Genomic DNA, 13,750 nt, shown 5'->3' with positions numbered 1-13,750 from the left:
TAGGAACTTAACAATTAGCATGGATTACTTTACCATGTGCATTTTTAGTTATTTAGATTTCAAATGTATCTGAAAAGCATTTCATCTAGGAGTGTCTCAGATTTTTTTTTTTAAGTCTTTATGCTTTAAAACAGAAGAAAAAAAGAAATGGTAGGTGATAGAGATTGTGCAACCTAAATTTCCATATACGAAACAAATTTTCTTGGCCACTAGGCTATATTCAAACATGTTTAACCAAAGCAGAAATTCACCATTGCCAAAGTAGTTTAACCAAACGATTTCTCATCTATCTTTCTCCCAACCGAATATGAAGGGGATGTATTCGTTGACTGTCTATTTATAATCTGAAGTCATAGTTACATAAGAATCTACCAGAGTTGTACGAGTCCTACTAGCAAATACATTTCGGAACCAACAACATCCACTAAGCATGTGGCAATTCAAACTTGAACAAAGGACAAAAGAATTTCTCCACCAGCCATTTCAGTGCACAGTCTTCATGGAAAACAAGCGAACATGGAAAACTCATCAATTGTCCTTCATGTATCTCTTCCATGCAGATTACATAGCTTCCAACATCATCTTCACTAACCTTAACAAAGCATTTGTCTGCTTCAATAAGGAATAAACATCAAATAATACCTTACTTATTAGTCATGTGTATGGTTAAACAATTAGCAATACGTTTATATGCAAAAATTGTATTTAGACCTATGTGGCTGGCAGATTCCATGATAAAAGGTTCTCCACCATGATAAAAGAAGTAAAAGAGCGAAGGATGTTATGCTTTTTCATCGTCGAACATGTGATCTCCTCATGATTTTTCCTCTTTGCACGATGCACTGGTGTTGTCTGTTTCCCTTGTTCTTTTCTTGCCTCCACTTCTGGCTTCTCTCCATAGGGTTAGCTTCATAAAACATAAATCCTCTCCGCCACTTCTCCTCTCCTGGCTTTCCTTTCCAAAATTATAATGCCAAAATATTTAGTATTTTTATGCCTCTTTGCTCTTTGTTTATTTTATTGTAAGTTTGCAGCTTCCTTGCTCTTAGTTTCAAAGCCACAAGTGGGAGAGAATAAACAATTGAATTAAAAGAAGGAGATGGAGATTCGAAAAACTGGTGTTGGAATCCTCTGGAGCATATGGACAGCATCATTTCTGGCTTAAGGTTTGGGATTTTAGTTTAGGGCTTTTCTTTGTTTTCCCCAAATTTATAATATTAATATGCTTTTGTTTTCTCTTATTATTCTTTTTTGCTGTATTTTTTTCCTAGAAGCCACCTTCTCCATTTGGGGATGAAGGCTGCATACTAATACGTTCTCCCTGATCTCAAGATAAGGAGGGAGATCGAGTTCAAGAATCTTCCGGTGTAGAAATTTGTTAATAATGGTGTTGTCCGGAGGCAAGAAGAAATGATAGTCTGATCTTAAAGCCATGACGCTGGTACAGTTTTTCGAACTTGAAACTGGAAGTAATTGAATTGTGGCGAGGGCGAGATTACAGTTAACGCTGATAAATAGGAATAGACGAATAGGGGTACAGTTAGGTTATGGTGATTATTATGGATTTCAAGACCCACCCGTTTTTATACGGACCTCTTTCCCTGTGGTCCGATACAATCAATTCGATTTTGAGATGACTTTTTCCTTTATTTTTTTCTTTTTATGGGCTTAATAATGTGGTTTCATGCATCTGATAGTAGTCCCATTCGAAAGATTTGTGGAGGGAGGTTCTAAGCTGAAGAGGCAGAATTTGTTCTTTTTGAGTGTTTTTAGTTGCCGGATGAGGAATAAATATGCGGGTATTGTTGAATAGTTATGATAAGCTTTGTTGAGTAGCCTGTAGCATATAAGTGTCTTGAAATTGCCTTTTGCATTGTTTTAGTGGGTAATCTTTTGGTCTAGTCTATATTGTCCAGCCCTTTTTTTCTTGATAAAAAATAAGGGGTCACGAGTATGCGAATGATGAAATTAAAAGAAAAGAAAGTGAAAATATATATATAGGCATAAGTGGCCAAAGAATAGGGAATGAAATATAGTGGGTATGGAAGGCAAAAACTCGTGACATAATTTTCTTATACAGGGATTAATGGGGTATTTAAACTAAAAGTTATAATCACCCATTTCCCATGTTTGAAGAATAATTCTCCTAATATGAACAAGCAAATGAACTAACTTATTTCACAATTTCTTAAATGAGGTGCAATCCTAAATGATATGATTAACACAAATAGAGGGTAGAGAATAATATAATAGGAAGTATCATGCAAATGATAAAAGATTCTAAAATAAAAATATGCATGAAAATGTAATAAATGTCACACAAAAATGAATCTAATGCACGAACAATCTAAGGGTTTAGCATTGAACTAACCTATTTCTAAAAATCCTTACTAGTGTTGGACTAGCAAGTAAGCGGAGGGAGAAGCCACAACGAACGTTGGACTAGTGTGGTAACGTCATGTATTCTTAATAAATAGTAAGACAAATAAATCATAAATTAAAACAAATAAACATGTAAGAGCACGTAGCACATAACACACAAACATATTATCTAGATGCAAAAATTTTAAGAAAAACGGATAAAGCACATAACACATAAGCCACATAAACACGCAAAAACCTATCTATTACAGTGGGGAATCTAACTACAATTTGAAATGGGAAAATAAAAAATCCTGTCTATCCTATCTATTACAATAGGGGACCTAATTACAATCTAAAATGGGAAAATATAATAAAAATAAATCTAATTCTCCTATCTATTACATTTTTTTGAGGTATTTAAAAGAGTTTTGGAGATGGCTTGATGTTTGATGTTTGGGTGATGTGGTTGGATTCTCAGATCTTGATAAGTTCTACAGTTTGTTTCATCAAAAGCCAACTTCGTTCTCCCTTTCTTGCATTTTTCGTCTGATTTTCTCTATTTGATCTTCAATGGCTAGGTGTTCATGTTTGGGTTGTGTTAATCAAAGAGTGTTGAAATTGTTAAGGGGTTTTGGTGTAAGGATCGAGCTAAATGAATAGAGAGGTATCTGAGGTAGGAGAGGGAAGAAGAAGGAAGAGATTGAGAGTGAGATCAGAAATAGGGGGGAGGGAATAGAGAGGGAAAGGAAAGATTTGAATTGATTTAGGAAGAGATTGGAAACAAACTATTACATGCCCCCTCTGCCATTGCAGATGAATTACTTATACAAATCTAAGCAAGAAACAGCCTGCTAGTAACTAACTACTTTTCCCGCCAAATAACTACTCTTCATTCTGTTATACCAATTGCTACCACGTGACTCCCTTCATGCTATCGCATTTCTGGTACTGCTGACTCACCCCAGTCATGACAATTTGGACTGCTTCCAGGCCATAACAATACCTCCCCCTAAAAAAACAATCCTAGTCTCTAGGATTGACTGATTTGGAAAGAAGGAAATTGAGCATGAATGAATGCCCAATCCTCCCAAGTGGCTTCCTCAGTTTCCATGTTCTCCCACTGCACCAACACCTGTTTGACCTCTTGTCCCTTTCTAAGGATTGTCCTCTGGTCTAGAACTGCTGAGGGGGCAACACCAAACTCCCCATCATCATTCAGGGTAGGCAAGGCAGTGCTGAGTTGAGCCCCCTTAGGTGACTTCTTGAGTAAGGAGACATGGAAAACAGGATGTATGGCTGATCCTGCTGGTAACTTCAACCTATAAGCTACAGTCCCCATCTTTTGCTCCACCTGGTAAGGCCCATAGTACTTAGCCGCCAGTTTTATGTTCCTCCTTACAGCTACTGAAGTTTGTCTGTAAGGCTGAAGTTTCAAATAAGCCCATTCCCCTACTTCAAATTCCCTATCACTCCTCCCTTTATCTGCCAATTGTTTCATCCTGTTCTGAGCCTTTAACAGATTTTCCTTGAGCAAGGAGTTCCAGCCCACTCGTTCTTGTGCCCAGTCCTCCACAGCAGCTACTAACGTGCTATCAGGCCTCAGGTTCATCTGAGTAGGCTTGTAGCCATACAAAGCCTGAAAGGGAGACATTTGTAAGCTATTATGATGGTTAGTGTTGTACCACCATTCTGCTGCAGGTAGCCATTTCCTCCATTTACTTGGTTGATACATACACATACTTCTCAGGTAGTTTTCCACACACCTATTCACCCTCTCAGTTTGCCCATCAGATTGAGGGTGATATGCAGAAGATAGATTTAATTCTGTGCCCAGCATTTTGAAGAGTTCTTGCCAGAACAAGCTAGTGAAAGCCTTGTCTCTATCAGAGACAATATGTGTTGGTAGGCCATGCAACCTAAAAATTTGATCAAAGAATGCCTCTGCCACACTCTTAGCAGTATAATGAGAAGTCATTGGAATGAAATGGGCGTACTTAGTGAACCTGTCCACCACCACGTAGATCACATTACAACCAAAAGATTTAGGCAAACCTTCTATGAAATCCATGGAAATTTGTTGCCAAGCTTGCTCTGGAATGGCCAATGGCTGCAGCAGTCCTGGATAAGCACAATTCTCATTTTTACTTCTCTTGCAGACATCACAATTCTGTACATATTGTTCAACCTCTTTTTTTAATCCAGGCCAGTATAGGTAGCTTTTGATCCTTTGATAAGTACCATGATTTCCAGAGTGTCCCCCAAAACTAGAATCATGAAAACAGGAGACCAGCCTTTGTCTTAATCCAGAATCTGCTCCTACCCACACCCTTCCTTTGAATCTTAGAATCCCCTGGTTATAAGAGTAATCTGGTAATGCATCAGCTCCCATAGCCAACTTCAGCAGCACCTCCTTGGCCATCGCATCACCATTATAGCTCTCAGCTACCCTGGTCAACCACTGAGGCTTGATGGTAGTGATAGTATGCACAGACGGATCTGTTGTGTTCTCCAAATCTCCCCTCCTTGACAAGGCATCAGCAACTATATTATCCTTCCCTTTTTTGTATTGAATCTCATAATCCATCCCCATAAGTTTAACCAGCCACTTTTGTTGAAGAGAAGTGTTAATTTTCTGATCCAGTAAGTATTTGAGACTCTCATGATCAGTTTTGATAATGAAGTGGTGTCCCATCAAGTAATGTTTCCATTTGTGAACCGCAGTGATGAGTGATAGGAGCTCCTTCTCATAGGTAGACCTGGCCTGGTTAGTTTGTCCCAATACTTGGCTGTAATAAGCTATTGGCCTCCCCTGTTGCATTAGAACAGCACCAATGGCCATCTGACTGGCATCAGTTTCCAACAGAAATGGCTTTGAGAAGTCAGGTAATGCCAACACTGGTGCTTCACTCATTGCCAACTTCAATTGTTGGAATGCAGTGCCTGCAGCAGTACTCCATGCAAATTGATCCCTTTTTAGCAATTCAGTAAGAGGCTTAGCAATCTCCCCATACCCCTTAACAAACCTCCTATAGTACCCTGTCAAGCCCAAGAATCCTCTGAGAGCCTTTACACAGGAGGGCGTTGGCCAGGACAGCATAGCCTCCACCTTGGATGGATCAGTTTTCACCCCTGCACTAGTAATTATGTGTCCCAGATACTCCACTTGGTCTTGACCAAAAGAGCACTTAGATATCTTTGCAAACAAGGAGTGTTGTCTCAGGGTTCCCAAAACTATGGATAAATGGTGTAGGTGACTCTTGTAGTCTGGACTATAGATTAAAATGTCATCAAAGAACACAAGAACAAATTTTCTGATATATGGTTCAAAGACAGAGTTCATTAGTGCTTGGAAGGTGGCTGGGGCGTTTGTTAGACCAAATGGCATGACAAAGAACTCATATAGACCAGAATGAGTCCTAAAGGCAGTTTTATGGATGTCATCAGGTTTCATTCTAATTTGGTGGTAGCCTGATCTCAGATCAATTTTAGAAAAGACCTTGGCTCCATGTAGTTCATCCAGTAAATCATCTATAATAGGTATAGGGAATTTATCTTTAATAGTGAGGTTGTTCAGTTGCCTATAGTCAATACAAAGCCTCCAGCTCCCATCTTTCTTCTTTACTAGAAGAGCAGGTGATGCAAAGGGGCTATGGCTATCTTGTATAAGGCCAGAGTTCAACATATCTTTCACCTGTCTGTCAATCTCATTTTTTTGTACATGGGGGTATCTGTAGGGAGGAATTTTGAAAGGTTGGGCATCTGGTTTGAGGGGAATTTGGTGATCATGGCATCTATTTGGGGGAAGGGTGTTTGGTTCTGCAAAGACATCATCATACTTGGCCAACAACTTAGTAAGAGAATCTGGTTCAGAAATTACCTGTGAGTTGTGAATCTTCACCATACACGATTGCTGCAATGCCTTCCTGATCCTATGTCTGACATATTTGTGAGCAGAGGCACCTTGCTGCATCCTCACGTTTGCATTGTTGGAGTCTCCTTTTAGCACCACTTGCTCCCCTCCTTTTTCAAAAGACAGTTTCAACTTCTTGAAATCAAAGGTAATGGGACTGTAGGACTTCATCCAATCAACTCCAAGGATCAGGTCATAAGGCTCCAGGTCCATGACAAATACATCATGTGTAAATATATGACCCTGCATGTCCCACTGCATTCCTGGAATCCACTGGTCACAATGCAACTCTTTGCCATCAGCAATCTTGACCTTAAAAGGCCTATGCTCCTGCACAGTTTCTGGGTACAACTGAGCCACTGACCTCTTGATAAAACAATTGGTACTCCCTCCATCCAGTAGGATTGTCAGCTGACGATCCTTGTACTGCCCCTGCATTTTGATGACACTAGAAGATAATTCCCCTGTCATTGCATGCAGGGTCAACATCACATCCTGCTCCTGCTGGTTTCCCATGTACTCAATAATTTCCTCTTCTTCTGTTGTTTGATCTGCCCCACATTTTTCCTCATCTTCTATTAACATCATGTGGATCCCCTTGCTCTTACAAGAGTGTCCGGGAGTAAATTTGTCTCCACACCTAAAGCACAAGTTGTGCTCCTTCCTGTATTGGAATTCAGTAGGAGAAATCTTCCTAAATTCTTGCTGTGAATTGGACCTCCTGCTGTAGTCCGTAGGTGGAGTACTAACCTGCCTTGCCCCTGGATCCTGGATCCCTTGCGTTCCTTTGGAGAGACCATAGGAGCCTGAGTGTGATGTGCTCCTGATTGTGGTCCTGCTGAACTTGTGAACAAGCTCCAAATGGTGCTCCTGCCATCTGGCCATCTCAAAGGCAGCCTGCAGAGTGTCTGGCCTATGCATCTTCACAGCAGACTTAATTTCCCCCCTCAATCCACTCAGGAAACTAGCAATGTAGTAAGATTCAGTTAGTTCTGGCACCTGGATCATTACAATGGACCTCAGCTCTTCAAACTTCTCCTGATAAGCCAAAACAGTGGATGATTGGCTAAGTTTGCTGAACTCCTCCACCGCATCTGCTTCCCCCACAGTGCTGAACCTTCTACATACTTCCAAACTGAAATCCTTCCATTGGACCACTCCTCTGTCTTTTTTAAAATTTTGATACCAGAGATCTGCCTTGCCTTCTAAGTGTAATTCCACCAGGTCCATCTGCTGATCCTCAGGAGTGTGGAACAGGTGGAAAAATTTTTCACACTTCCTGATCCATTCCTTGGGTCTGTGGCCTTCAAACCTGGGAAAATCTAACCTGGGAACCCCCATTGGCCAATGCTGACCATCTCCTCTGGTTGAATGACCAAATTCACCTTGTCGAACACCTTGTGCTCCAACACTTCGATTATTAGGAGTTCTCTCTGCTAAGCTTGTAGGATTCCCCAAAATGCCCCTATCACCTTGCAGACTTCTCAAAATGGAACTGAGTTGAGTACTCATGAAGCTTTTCAGCTCTGTGCTATTGGTTTCCATCAGAGCTCGCATCTCTCTTTGATTACCTTCCAACCGTTCCTCCATAGCCTGTTTGTCAGCAACCAAGGAATCAATGACCGCTTGGATCCTGGCCTCTTGTTTCCTGAGTTGCTCTTCGAAGCCCTTCATTCTAGTACCTTCTGCCATAATCTTTAGCAGTTCGAAGCTTGCAATCCAAGGATCGCAAGCTCTGATACCACTGTAAGGATCGAGCTAAATGAATAGAGAGGTATCTGAGGTAGGAGAGGGAAGAAGAAGGAAGAGATTGAGAGTGAGATCAGAAATAGGGGGGAGGGAATAGAGAGGGAAAGGAAAGATTTGAATTGATTTAGGAAGAGATTGGAAACAACGTATTACATGCTCCCTCTGCCATTGCAGATGAATTACTTATACAAATCTAAGCAAGAAACAGCCTGCTAGTAACTAACTACTTTTCCCGCCAAATAACTACTCTTCATTCTGTTATACCAATTGCTACCACGTGACTCCCTTCATGCTATCGCATTTCTGGTACTGCTGACTCACCCCAGTCATGACAATTTGGACTGCTTCCAGGCCATAACATTTGGTTGATGGGTTCGCGGGCTTTAGTTTGTGTTTTCTTGAGATTTCTGCATTGAATAAGCTTTCAATTGCAGAAGCAACAAATGCTGTCTTCGAAGCTTACAGCAAATTTCTGAAAATTGCACTTTAACTCATAAATTTTTATATAATTCTATTGTGACCCAGAAACTTTCACAAATAAATCATTTTTACCTCTTTTAAGCTTTAATCTTCTTTCTATGTTTTAAGTGTGCTTTTTGGTTAATTAATTCTGGATTTTGGGATGAAATTAGACCTTAACATTTTTTTAGTTCACCTATTAGTTTGTTGGGCTTTGGTAAAATAAAGAGGAATTGGATTTGGTTATTTGTTTGGGTTATTTGGAATTGGGTTAGGTTTTTTTTATTGGGTTTGCCTCGGCTTTGGAAGCTAAAGCCCATATATTTTAGTTGGATTTTTACTTGGTCAAATGATGGGCTGGCCTGCATTTTTTCTTAAATCTTTCTGTTGGGCTTGGGAGGGAATGCCTAGATGTTTTGGTTGGATCAGCAGATGGATTAGCCCGTCCGTTCTCTATGGATTTTCTAGTGGGCCGAAGCAATCTTGGCCTAGAGAAATTTTATTGCAGTCCCTTGATTGTTAAGTAATTATATTGGGGCCGTAAAACTTTGGTTTTCTTTCAATTAGATCCTTATTTGAATTTCAATTTTGTCTCTAAACTTTATTTTATTTAACTTTGACCTCTAAAACTTTTATAATTTTTGCAATTAAGTCCCTACTTGTTTTAATTTCTTGAATATAGATTATTTATCTTCTTTAATTATTAACTATGCTTCATTTAAATGTTTTAATTGATAGATTTCATGATTATTTCCATTTCTTTACATGTTGTTTCTTTTATTTGTTAATTAAATTGGTACCTTGACTATTTTGTTAATTTTGGAGCATAAATAGGGTAAATCCAACCCCAATTAGCTACTACTTCAAGGAGGTATCTTCTTTATTATTTAAAAATCTTTTATGTGCTCCTATGTGTTTTGTGTGTAATTGCATATCTTGAGTGTTTTATTTATTTATTTAACTACTCGTTTTATTTATTTCAAGTTTCATATATTTAATTTTGATGATTATTTGAGAGGCGTTTAAATGCCAAATTATAATAGAAAGGTGTTCAAGACATGTATTTACCTAGACTATGTAATAGATAGGTTTTAATTTTGGTAAAAATGTAATTAGTTAGATAAATGTAATAGTTAGGTTATTATTTTTAATTCCCCATTTTAGATTGTAGTTAGGGCTCCAAATATAATAATTAAATTCTGATGTGTGTTTATTTGTTTTCGTGCTTGCATGTTTGTGCGTTTACTCGTTTTCTTAGAATCTTCGTATCAAGATATTATGCTTACGTGTTATGTGCTCTATGTGCTTACATGTTTACTTGTTTTAATTATATTTATATGATTTCTTATGTTATAATAAATGCATGATATCACTACACTAGTCCAACGCTAGTTGTGAGTTGTGACCCCCTTTTTTTTATTTCTCGCTAGTCCAACGATAATGAGAACTTATGTATATGGGCTAATCTAATGCTAGATCCTTAGAGACCGTACACGCTCTAGATCATGTTTGTGTAACAATCATTACATTTCATGCATATTTTCTATTTTTTTAGGATCCTTATCATTTTGCATGATATTTCCTCTATATGTATATCCCTTATTTCTATGTGCGAAACATAACATTTAGACTTGCATTCCATGTAAGAAAATTATGTTAGATCATTTACTTGATTAGATTAGGAGAATACCCCTCAAATATGGAAAATGGACGAATATGACTTTTTACCCTTAGCACGCTCGTATCCCCTCTATAATAAGGAAAATCAAGTCACGAATTTTAGTCCCCCTGCACCCGTTATGTTGCATTCCTCTTTTTTAGGTCACGTATATTTATATATTATAATTTTTTCTTTTCTTTGGGTGTCATTTTTACACATTTGTGAACTCTTCAAAAAGTTACTCTTGGGCATCACAATTAATGCGATTGACACCAATTAAACTTTGAAAAGATATTCCGACCCCCGATACCCTTCTAGGTTTAGGTTTTGCATCCATGTAAAAACATCCCAATGTGATAAGTCCATAGGTTATATTAGGAAAATTTTTTGACTATATCTCGCAACTAACCTTGGTTAGGTTGACAGGATGCTTTAGATTTTATCTTTACCTTCCATTTTTTCAACCGTGACTCCCGAACCCTTTCTTTTGTTTTCAAAGACTTGGAGTCGTCTAAGAAAGGTTTTACCTATTTTTTATTTAAAATTTATTTTGAGGTGAGTTGGTACACATAAACTAGATACGAATTGGCGACTCCTATTTTTCTTAAAAATCTTTTTTAAACTATTATTTTGAGCCCAAAATCGTCGCACTTTCTAAGTCCCATTTTAGGCCCTTTTCTTTATTTATTTTCTAAAAATAAAAAAACACAATTTTTACTCATCTATTAATAAAAACTCATTTTTTAAAATAAAATAATAAGAAAAATCAAAAACCCATTTTCACTCAAAATTAATAAAAAAATTATTTTTATAATTCGTAATTTTATTTTTCAAAAAATGGGGCGCGACAATAACTTTGTGTCAGTGAACACGAAAGTCATATCATGACTTGTGCCGTTCAAGTTTTGTATTCATGTGATACAATCAAATTAAACAATCAAGAAAGCTTGATGTTGGAAACACGTGCCGACTTCTAATGATTTGTTTTCCATTACATAGTAGATTGTGTACAAGCATGGTATCGTGAGCGAGACCAGAACCATAGAACAAAAAACTTATTGGCCATGCAAACAAAAATCATAATTTATCATAGTTCTTTATTAAAAAAACTTAAAAAACTATGAATTACTAAATCCAAATTATTTCTTAATAATCAACTATATTCTGTTCTGATACCACTTATTAGGTGGTTGTTTATATTAACTTTTGGTGAAAACCATCATCTATTAAACCCAAAATCTTATGGCGATTATTAAGAAATAAATTAATAGCAAAATTACGGAAACGTGTCTGGATTCATGTTGATAAACTGGTATTTGAATCCCTAGAGATTTTTTAGGGCAGTCTTCCAGATCAACACGTATTTGCTATTCCCTTGAGAGAGCCCTTTAATTTCTCTCTCGTATCTTTCCTAACGATGGGATATCCAGAAAGAACTATTTTGTGGTACTAGAAAATATGATAATAAGAATGTGTGTGTGTGTGTGTGTTGGGAACCATAACCCTATTTATAGATAACATTCCTGTCACCTTTTGAATTCTTATTTCAGCCCATCATAGAAATAGAAATTATCCTTAAGTCTCTACACATTAAAGACCCACACCCTATTAGATACATTAAACTCAAATTATAATTGATCATTTTAATTAGATTTAACATTATTTGACAGTTTGCAACACATAATTATTTACATATAAGTCCAACATTGGATTAAGGACCAATACTTTCATGACTTTTCTTTTTTTTTTAAATGATCATTAATGGTTCTCTATTTATTTTCTTTATGATTCTCTTGTGACCTTTCATTTATAGGTGAAGTATTTTATCAACTAACTACATTTCATTGTCATAATACTCATTTTGACACTTCCTTTCACCTTTCCCACAACAAATGAATGACAGGCAAACTTTTCCAGCATAATAAAAAAGCAACAAGAAAAGAAGATTAACTCAATTATTTTCAGGTTTTAGCTCTAATCTTGATTTTATATTATTTATATAAATTTCGTTCTCTTAGCAACAAAAAAAAATAGCTATAAGAATAATGGTCAATTTAATTTTCAAACTTTTTTTCTTAAACCAATTCCATCCTTCATTTTTTATTTAGATGTTTTAGTCCTTCAACTTAAATATAGTAGCCAATTTCATCCTTTTGTGTTGGTACTACTTTTTGACACAAAAATCACCACCAAATTAAGGGCAATATAGGAACTATAAGTTAAAGGTTAAAACAAAAAATCAGAAAATGTTAGGGAATAAAGCTGAAAGCATTTCATCTTCTTCAATGAGCAGCTGCATCTTTGATTCTTCTTCTTCGGCTAGCTCTTACCAAACTTCCAAAGACAATATGTCATTTTTTTAAAGCTTCATTAACATTGTTTTTGTACACCATCATATGTCTTGTAATTTTAGCCTACAATTAAGACTTACCAACATATAAAATTTTCTTGATAAACTCAAGAAAAGTATTCAAATTAGCAAATGGATTAGCTGTTTTCTAAACATTCCCTTGTTGATAGCTACCTCATCATCGTCACATCAGAGCTTAGGAAACAACTTCCTTAAATCATCATTTTAAATTGCATTTCCACTTTGAACTTTCGGCTTACAATTCAAACTTCTTCTTCGACCTCTTTAAATTCTTATCCATCCCAACATGGTACACTAAGTCTTCTATGGTTGAAAAACATTTCTACCAAGTTTCATGCAAAAACTCCTACGGGAAGGCAGTCATTAAAACAACTAAAGTTCAAGAAATGTCCCAAGGCTAATCTGCCTTCTTGCTTCCTTTTTCTTTTCAAATATTTTGCCGAATGAAAACAACTCAAATTTGGTTTATTTATGAAACAAAAGTCTGAGAAACATCCAATATACATTTGGTAGTTGATTGACATCAAAATTTGCAAAGCAACAAGTCCCAAGTCAAGCTAGGCCATTCGGCTAGCAAACTTAGGGTTTTCCAGATTTGATATAGTTTGGTAATTAGACCACATCTCACTCAATTCAACTTGGAATTGAGCATGGTTGGTGGCGTCGGAAACTACATTCAAAAGGATACATTTCATCAGAAGAATTCGTTCTGAAATTCTGTTTGTAAATAAGAGAAAATAGAGCCACAAGTTGCAGCTTCTACAATTTTCTCGGTTGAACAGTCATGCAGGATAGCCAACTTTGATCAGTCATTACAGATGATTCAATTCGAATTAGAAGGTGCATTTTACACCGTTAGAAAACTACGGATGTCTAGTTTCAAATTCGGCAAGCGGCACTTGATTTCAACGTTTGAGTACAGAGTTATAATCATTCAAAATTACTCTATCCAGAACACCTGGACACCATTTTTCCAGATTTTTACCATTTCGAAATTCTAACTTTTATTCAACCAAATCAAGTGATTTTTGGTGGAAACTTTCCACACATCCTATACAACATATCTACATCAGTTCCAAGGTCATTTGAGCAACAAAAATTCAAATCAAAGCTTCAAGGAAAACAGGGTAGATTTCGGCTAAGCTTCCTATGCAATTTCCTTTGATTTTCCTTTCACTTTTCCAACAAATCCCATCTTGTTTATCACATAATTAACACAAACAACACTCATTAACAC

The sequence above is a fragment of the Coffea arabica genome, chromosome 1c, assembly GCF_036785885.1.
Source record: "Coffea arabica cultivar ET-39 chromosome 1c, Coffea Arabica ET-39 HiFi, whole genome shotgun sequence".
In the NCBI taxonomy this organism is placed as follows: domain Eukaryota; kingdom Viridiplantae; phylum Streptophyta; class Magnoliopsida; order Gentianales; family Rubiaceae; genus Coffea; species Coffea arabica.
Note: the sequence above shows the minus strand (reverse complement) of the source record.